The sequence below is a fragment of the Moschus berezovskii genome, chromosome 2 (assembly GCF_049115385.1).
Source record: "Moschus berezovskii isolate FMDL1 chromosome 2, NW_MosBer_1.0, whole genome shotgun sequence".
Classification (NCBI taxonomy): Eukaryota; Metazoa; Chordata; class Mammalia; order Artiodactyla; family Moschidae; genus Moschus; species Moschus berezovskii.
The window spans coordinates 11,518,306-11,528,187 of NC_142461.1; the positions used below are offsets into that span (position 1 = coordinate 11,518,306).

Here is a 9,882-nt window from a genome sequence, read left to right on the forward strand (position 1 = left end):
ACCTTACCGTCGCTAAGTCATTTAACGATTTAAAGAAACCTGTGAGAGGGACTTACCTTGTGGTCCAGCGGGTAAGACTCCGCGCTCCCACTGCAGGGGGCGCAGGTACTGTCCCTGGTAGGGGAATTGAGATCCCGCGTGCAGCGGGACGCATCCAGAAGAAAGTAAAGGCGACTTGTGAGAGAGTAACCGAATGCTAACTAATAAGTGCAGGGGCACAACTGAAACTCAGAATTCTCACTCTGAAGCCTGAGCTGTCTAACCATTAGAACTGATGCTTTCGGTTACGTCCTCTATTAAGTGTCAGACGCTTGGTGAGAACTGCTGAATTTTTGCTAGATTCTAGAGCTCTAAAGAAGACCTTATTCCAGCCTGAGTGCCTTCCAGCCCGAATCCCTCCTAGAGACCAGGTCCCCAAACTAAGATGGACGAGAATCCACAGAAAAAAGTAGTGTACAAAGCGCTGTGATACCTTAGTGAGCAGCACTACTGTCAGCAGGAAAAGCTGCCTCCCACCAGGAATGGTTCAGCAACTTCCTCTCCCTGTCTTTATATGTTGCCATCCTCATCCCACCAAATTCCCAATCCACCGGTAACCCTGCCACAGATCTAGATTCACAGATTTCAGGCGACTTCGGGATTAGGCTCCAAGCTATGGTACTAGTCTAATTTCTCTGCCACTGCTCTCTTCATTCTCCTAAGGGTCTGGCATTCCATTTTTGTTTTTGCACTCTGTCCTTTTAAGACCCAGTTTACTTTTTTTCTGGGTCTTAATTATTCTTTTTAATTTTATTTTTTATACAGTTTTAAAGGTTACACTTCATTTAGTTATTACAAAATATTGGCTATATATCTCCCATGTTGTGCAATTCTCTTAGCCTCTCTTAAACCTAGTGGTTTGTACTTCCCACTTCCCCACCCCTATATCGACCCTCCCCTCTCCCCATTGGTAACCACTAGTTTGTTCTCTGGGAGAAGGCAATGGCAACCCACTCCAGTACTCTTGCCTGGAAAATCCCATGGGCAGAGGAGCCTAGTAGGCTGCAGTCCATAGGGTCGCTAAGAGTCAGACGCGACTGAGCGACTTCACTTTCACTTTTCACTTTCATGCATTGGAGAAGGAAATGGCAACCCACTCCAGTGTTCTTGCCTGGAGAATCCCATGGACTGGGTAGCCTGGTGGGCTGCCATCTATGGGGTCGCACAGAGTCGGACATGACTGAAGCGACTTAGCAGCAGCAGTTCTCTAAATCTATGAACCTCCTTCTTTTTTGTTATATTCATTAGTTTGTTGTATCTTTTAGATTCCCCATATAAGTGATATCATACAATATTTGTCTTTCTCTGACTTATTTCACTTAGCATAATGCCCTCCAAGTTCATCCAAGTTGCTGCAAATGGCAAAATTTCATTCTTTTTTAAATGGCTGGGTAGTGTATACATATATATAATCCATTAATCTGTTAATGGACACTTAAATTGCTTCCATATCTTGGCTATTGCAAATAATGCTGATGAGCATCTTGGTGCATGTATCTTTTCAAATTATTCTAGTTTTTTTTTCAGATACATACCCAGGAATGGAATTTCTGGGTTTTATGATAGTTCTATTTTTAGTGTTTTGAGAAACCTCTATACTGTTTTCCACAGTGACTGCACCACTTTGGGTAGGAGGCAAGATAAACACAAAACTGTTAATAGTAGTTTGGGAAAACCATTCTCACATTTCTGTACAATATCAATTCTCACTTTTCTGTACTATATCAATTTTTTAAATTTCTTTTTTATATTAAAAAATGAAACATATATGAATGATTCCAATTTTATGCCTTTCTGGAAAACACAAAACTACAGGACCAGAAAAAAGGTTACCAGAATTGGAGATGGGAGGAGGAATTGACTAGAAAAAGGGACAAAGGAACTTTTTGGGGTGATAGAAATACTGATTGTGATAACAGATTCATGTCTATATGAGTTTGTTAAAACGCATAGAACTGTTTGATAAAAAAGGTGAATTTACTGTATATAAATTATACTTCAATGACCTAACCTTAGGGCTCCCCCTCTGTGGCTCAGCGGTAAAGAATATGCCTGCAGTGCAGGAGACACAGGAGACCCGGGTTCGATCCCTCGCTGGGGAAGATATCCTGGAGGAATGCATGGCAACCCACTCCAGTGTCCTTGCCTGGAGAATCCCATGGACAGGATCCTGGCGGGCTGCAGCCCATGGGGTCGCTGAGTCAGAAAGACTGAAGCAAATTAGCAGGCAAACCTGACTTTAAGAAATGTCAGAGAAATTACAGAAAGCAAGGACTATATTTTTAAAAGTCTTAATTGCACAAGTAACAAAATACATAATAAAATAATCGTTATAGTTTTTAACAAAACATAAGTAAATCTGAAGTTTTGTGTGTCTATGCCCAGACTCCTTCCCTCCTTTCCAGCGTTAATCATTGATACGTATTAATACAAATATGTAGCCATAAAAAATAAAGCACTGGGTTTTGTATGCACACGTGTGCTTTTTATTACATCAATGATATCTTGCGGTACCCTATTCATATTTTTCACTCCATTTTTAAATATTTGTTGATAAAGCACAGTATTTTTTGTTTGCTTACGTTTATGGTATCACGCTGTACCTTATTCTACTGTTTTTATCAATCTGTGTATTTTGATGTCCAATTCACTCCTTGGAAGTGCAGCAGATGGCATCCCACTTTATGAACCCACCACATTCTGCTCTTCCTTTGCTGTGTAGGTGAAGGTTAAATTGCTCCCAGTGTTTTGATCTTACAGTGATCCGGTGCCTCCAGTGCCCGTGTGGCCGCTACGGGGTGGACGCCTAGGAGTAGCACAAGTTGTGTATTTTCAATTTTAATAGGGTGAGATTTGAGTCTTCCCCAGATAGGTACCTGTATCTACCGGAAAGTCAGTCTCGCAGCGCAGCTCACGCGCAGTAGAGAATCACGCTCCTTCCTACGATCCCCTCCCCTACGCCTCCCAAAGCACCCGCAGGCACCTTCCCAGCAAGCACCGCGCATATTTGCATACAACTCAAGTCTCTGTTTTATTTTAAATAAAAATCCAAAGACAGAGGATAGAGTCTCCTTATGAAGTTTTCTCTCCCTTTCAGAAGGGTCTGCTGTTACATCCTTAACTTTGGGAACTCTGAATGGAAAACTGCATAGACTTTATTTTCACCTTTAGCAAAAAAGGGATTAGTCGATACTGCCACCCTGCTTTGGAAGCCGCCAAAGCAAAAAGGGCTTCTGTTGTGAGTGGCACACGTAGGGCAACTCGTTTGCTCTACGTGCGGAATCGACATCAAGAGATTTCGGAAGCATAATTTTTGCTAGCGGGGCAGCTAGTGATCGTTGGTCCTGGCGCCCCCACTTATAGTGTTTCTATAGCAGAATTTTAACAGTAGATGTTGTATTACTTTCTCGTAGCGCGATTTATTTTCTTATGTGGATATTACACATTTTGGTTTTTCAAGAGTTTGAGTAATGTAAGTATAGAAGCTGTGTAGAGTAAAACAATTTATTTTCAGTCTAGATTATGAATTTTTTTCTTTTTCGAAAGGTGGGGGAAAAGTTAGTGGGGTATTTTTCCGCTAAGCCAAACAGCCAGAGAAAATGTCCAAGCTTTTTCTGGTTGTTGGCTTAACAGGTTAATGGAATCATAATACAAAGTTTACTTTGTAAACAATCATTTTTTTACTTACACATCACCAGTTTTTAAATTTGTGTTGATATTTTTTCTGTAACTTCTGTCTTTTAAAAACAGTCACTACTTAAAAACACCAGGTAAGTAGCACGTTACTGTTGAAACCACCAACGTTTTCGGAGAGCAGCTCGTTAAGAAACACAAAAGCCTAAAACCTTCAAAAAAACTAATCTCATATGTAAAATTATGTTTAAGAGGAAGTTTGGGGAATCCCCTGGCGGTCCGGTGTTTTATTTGCAGAGTTGCCGCTGCAGGGGGCGCAGGTGGTCCGGGAACTAGGACCCTGCATGCTGCCTTGTGCGACAAAAAAAAGATTTTGCTACAAGGATTCATGTGTAATAAGTGTTCTGCAATATAGGATGGTCCCTCCAAATCCCTGGAGGCCCAGACGGTAAAGAATCTACCTGCAATGCCGGAAACATGGGTTCGACCCCGCGGTTGGGAAGATCTGGAGGAGGGCATGGAAACCCCCTCCAGTGTTCTTGCCTGGAGAATCCCCATGAGCAGAGGATCCTGGCAGGGTACAGTTTATGGGGTCTCAAACAGTCGTATACGAGCCACTAAGCACACTGTCAGTCAGCTCAGTTCAGTCGTGTGTCCGACTTGCGACCCCACGAATCACAGCAGGCCAGACCTCCCTGTCCATCACCAACTCCTGAAGTTCACTCAAACTCACCTCCATCGAGTCGGTGATGCCATCCAGCCATCTCATTCTCTGTCGTCCCCTTCTCCTCCTGCCCCCAATCCCTTCCAGCATCGGTCTTTTCCAGTGAGTCAACTCTTGGCTTGAGGTGGCGAAAGTATTGGAGCTTCAGCTTTAACATCAGTCCTTCCAATGAACACCCAGGACTGATCTCCTTTAGAATGGACTGGTTGGATCTCCTTGCAGTCCAAGGGACTCTCAAGAGTCTTCTCCAACACCACAGTTCAAAAGTATCAATTCTTTGGCGATCAGCTTTCTTCACAGTCCAACTCTCACATCCATACATGACCACTAGAAAAACCATAGCCTTGACTAGACGGACCTTGGTTGGCAAAGTAATGTCTCTGCTTTTTAAAATGCTGTCTAGGTTGGTCATAACTTTCCTTCCAAGGAGCAAGCATCTTTTAATTTCATGGCTGCAATCAGCATCTGCAGTGATTTTGGAGCCCAAAAAAATAAAGTCTGACACTGTCTCCACTGTTTCCCCATCTATTTCCCCTGAAGTGATGGGACCAGATGCCATGATCTTAGTTTTCTGAATGTTGAGCTTCAAGCCAACTTTTTGGCTCTCTTCTTTCACTTTCATCAAGAGGCTTTTGAGTTCCTCTTCACTTTCTGCCATAAAGGTGGTGTCATCTGCATATATAAGATTATTGATATTTGTCCTGGCAATCTTGATTCCAGCTTGTACTTCTTCCAGCCCAGCGTTTCTCATGATGTACTCTGCATATAAGTTAAATAAGCAGGGTAACAATATACAGCCTTGACGTACTCCTTTTCCTATTTAGAACCAGTCTGTTGTTCCATGTCCAGTTCTAACTGTTGCTTCCTGACCTGCATACAGGTTTCTCAAGAGGCGGTCAGGTGGTCTGGTATTCCCATCTCTTTCAGAATTTTCCACAGTTTGTTGTGATCAAAGTCAAAGGCTTTGGCAGACGCGACGCCGGGCTGCGCGACCAACCACACGCAGAAGCGTGGCCAAGAGGAGCTACCCCACGCCCGAGGTCAGGGCGGCGGCCGAGAGGAGCTACCCCACGTCCAAGTGGCGGTGGCTGCGCGGGTGCAGGAGGGCCGAGAGGAGCTACTCCACGTTCAAGATCAGGAGGGGCGGCTGTGAGGAGATACCCCTCATCCAAGGTAAAGTGCAGCGGCTGCGCTTTGCTGGAGCAGCCGTGAAGAGATACCCCACGACCAAGGTAAGAAAGCCCAAATAAGACGGTAGGTATTGCGAGAGGGCATCGGAGGGCAGACACACTGAAATCATAATCACAGAAAACAAGTCGATCTGATCACACGGACCATAGCCTTGTCTAACTCAATGAAACGAAGCCATGCCGTGTGGGGCCACCCAAGATGGGAGGGGTGAGGTGGAGAGGTCTGACAGAATTGGTCCACCAGAGAAGGGAATGGCAAACCACTTCAGTATACTTGCCTTGAGAACCCCATGAACAGTATGAAACAGCAAAATGACAGGATGCTGAATGAGGAACTCCCCAGGTCAGTAGGTGCCCAGTGTGCTACTGGAGATCAGTGGAGAAATAACTCCAGAAGGAACAAAGGGATGGAGCCAAAGCAAAAACAATACCCAGTTGTGGATGTGACTGGTGATAGAAGCAAGGTCCGATGCTGTAAAGAGCAATATTGCATAGGAACCTGGAATGTTAGGTCCATGAATCAAGGCAAATTGGAAGTGGTCAAACAGTAGATGGCAAGGGTGAACGTTGACATTCTAGGCATCAGTGAACTAAAATGGAGTGGAATGGGTGAATTTAACTCAGATGACCATTATATCTACTACTGTGGGCAGGAATCCCTTAGAAGAAATGGAGTAGCCATCATGGTCAACAAAAGAGTCCAAAATGCAGTACTTGGATGCAATCTCAAAAACGACAGAATGATCTCTGTTCGTTTCCAAGGCAAACCATTCAATATTACAGTAATCCAAGCCTACGCCCCAACCAGTAATGCTGAAGAAGCCGAAGTTAATCGGTTCTATGAAGACCTACAAGACCTTTTAGAACTAACACCCAAAAAAGATGCCCTTTTCATTATAGGGGACTGAAATGCAAAAGTAGGAAGTCAAGAAACACCTGGAGTAACAGGCAAATTTGGCCTTGGAGCATGTAATGAAGCAGGGCAAAGGCTAATAGAGTTTTGCCAAGAGAACGCACTGGTCATAGCAAACACCCTCTTCCAACAACACAAGAGAAGACTCTACACATGGACATCACTAGATGGTCAACACCGAAATCAGATTGATTATATTCTTTGCAGCCAAAGATGGAGAAGTCAGCAAAAACAAGACCAGGAGCTGACTGTGGGTCAGATCATGAACTCCTTATTGCCAAATTCAGACTGAAATTGAAGAAAGTAGGGAAAACCACTGGAGAAGGCAATGGCAAGCCACTCCAGTACTATTGCCTAGAAAATCCCATGGATGGAGGAGCCTGGTGGGCTGCAGTCTGTGGGGTCGCTAGGGGTCGGGCACGACTGAGCGACTTCACTTTCACTTTTCACTTTCACACATTGGAGAAGGAAATGGCAGCCCACTCCAGTGTTCTTGCCTGGAGAATCCCAGGGACGGGGGAACCTGGTGGGCCTCCGTCTATGGGGTCACACAGAGTCGGGCACGACTGAAGTGACTTAGCAGCAGTAGCAGTAGCAGGGAAAACCACTAGACCATTCAGATAAGACCTAAATCAAATCCCTTATGATTATACAATGGGAGTGAGAAATAGATTTAAGGGACTAGATCTGATAGATAGAGTGCCTGATGAACTATGGATGGAGGTTCATGACATTGTACAGGAAACAGGGACCGAGACCATCCCCATGGAAAAGAAATGCAAAAAAGCAAGATGGCTGTCTGAGGGGGTCTTACAAATAGCTGTGAAAAGAAGAGAAGCGAAAAGCAAAGGAGAAGAGGAAAGATATAAGCATCTGAATGCAGAGTTCCAAAGAATAGCAAGGAGAGATAAGAAAGCCTTCCTCAGCGATCGATGTAAAGAAATAGAGGAAAACAGCAGAATAGGAAAAACAAGAGATCTCTTCAAGAAAATTAGAGATACCAAAGGAATATTTCATGCAAAGATGGGCTCAATAAAGGACAGAAATGGTATGGACCTAACAGAAGCAGAAGACATTAAGAAGAGGTGGCAAGAATACACAGAAGAACTGTACAAAAAAGATCTTCACGACCCAGATAATCACGATGGTGTGATCACTGACCTAGAGCCAGACATCTTGGAATGTGAAGTCAAGTGGGCCTTAGAAAGCATCACTACGAACAAAGCTAGTGGAGGTGATGGAATTCCAGTTGAGTTATCAAATCCTGAAAGATGGTGCTGTGAAAATGCTGCACTCAATATGCCAGCACATTTGGAAAACTCAGCAGTGGCCACAGTACTGGAAAAGGTCAGTCTTCATTCCAATCCCAAAGAAAGGCAATGCCAAAGAATGCTGAAACGACCACACAATTGCACTCATCTCACACACTAGTAAAGTCATGCTCAAAATTCTCCAAGCCAGGCTTCAGCAATACGTGAACCGTGAACTTCCAGATGTTCAAGATGGTTTTAGAAAAGGCAGAGGAACCAGAGATCAAATTGCCAACATCCGCTGGATCATGGAAAAAGCAAGAGAGTTCCAGGAAAACATTTATTTCTGCTTCATTGACTATGCCAAAGCACACTGTAGCACACTCCAAATCAGTGCACAGGTAGGGAGTGGGATAGTTGGATCCAGGATCCCCGCCTTGGATATAAAAAATCCGCAGATGTTCAAGTATCTTATATAAAATGGCATAGTGTGTATGCCTGCGTGCTGAGTCATCTCCAAGTCTTTGAAACCCCACAGAGAGTCCGCCAGGCTCTTCTATCCATAGAATTCTCCAGGCAAGAAGACTGGAGTGGGTTGCCATTTCCTCCTCCAGGGGATCTTCCCCAACCAGGGATGGAATCTGTGTCTCCTGCCTTGGCAGGCTGATTCTTTACCATACTTGCAAATAACCTCTGCACATCCTCCAGGTATATTTAAAATCACTTCGAGATTACTTACAATACGTAAAACAAGGTAAATGCTTGTAAAATAGCTGCAGGCGGGCAGCAAAATCAAGTTTTGCCTTTTGGAACTTTATGGGTTTCTTCTGTGTTTTTAATCGGTGGTTGGTTGAATCTGTGGATGCAAAACCCAGGGATACAGAGGGCTGGTTGTATTATTTTGCTCACTTAATGAATGAGAAAACAGAAGCTCTGAAAGGCCCCTAACACAGAGCTAGAAAGTAGCAGGGTCAAGAGATGAGTCCAGATCTTCTGAAAGGAAACTTGCTCTGACTGCACAGAGTAATATCCAAGAAAAATATCAACCAGAATGGAATCTATTACAGAAGGAAGATTTATTGGGAGAGTGAAGCTTTTTTTCTTTTATTTCTCTATATTTTCCAGTTAGTTCTAAGAAAATATGGGGTAGATGAAAAGCTTAGAGAAATGATGAGGATGCATAGTCACTGGAATACAAATGATGAAAAATAAAATCAGAGTCACAAAGAAGCCAGTCAGTAAAGACCATATACTATATGATTCCTTTTACACAAGATGTCCAGAAGAAGCAAAGCTATAGAGACAGAAAGTAGGTTAGTGATTGCCTGGAACTGGAGTTGAGAGCAGGGATTGACTACAAATGGGCTTGAGGCATCTTTCTGAGGTGAAGGAAATGTTGTACAAGTAAATTATGTTGCGTAACTCTATGAGTTTCCTAAAACCATTAAATTGCACACTTAAAATAGGTACATTTTATGATATGTAAATTGTATTTTTAATAAAACTGTAAATTTTCTCTTTTTCAGCAGCCTGTCTTCCTCTCGCATTTTCCCAAAGTGATTCAGTTCAGTTCAGTCGCTCAGTCGTGTCCGACTCTCTGCGACCCCATGAATCACAGCACGCCAGGCCTCCCTGTCCATCACCAACTCCCGGAGTTCACTCAAACTCATGTCCACAGAGTCGGTGATGCCATATAGCCATCTCATTCTCTGTCGTCCCCTTCTCCTCCCGCCCCCAACCTTTCCCATCTTCAGAGTCTTTTCCAGTGAGTCAACTCGTCACATGAGGTGGCCAAAGTATTGCAGTTTCAGCTTCAGCATCAGTCCTTCCAATGAACACCCAGGACTGATCTCCTTTAGAATGGACTGGTTGGATCTCCTTGCAGTCCAAGGGACTCTCAAGAGTCTTCTCCAGCACCACAGTTCAAAAGCATCAATTCTTCGGCGATCAGCTTTCTTCAAAGTGATTAATTCCTCCTCATTCTTTGTGTCAGTTCAAATGTCGCTTCCTCAGGGAGGCCCTCCTTGACTCACCCCCAACAGACTTACTTCTAATCATATCATAGACTCCCAACAGGATGGGTTTACTGCAGGTGGATGATGGGAGGGAAGGTGGTTCAGGGAGATGGATTTT

At 43.8% G+C, this 9,882-nt stretch overlaps 1 non-coding gene across 1 annotated transcript; it reads left to right on the forward strand.

Moving 5' to 3' along the window:
- Positions 1–3,261: 3,261 nt before the first annotated feature.
- On the forward strand, positions 3,262–3,394 carry LOC129538760 (U11 spliceosomal RNA). The gene has a single exon (XR_008682301.2). It is a non-coding gene; the product is annotated as a U11 spliceosomal RNA (small nuclear RNA).
- Positions 3,395–9,882: the final 6,488 nt, after the last annotated feature.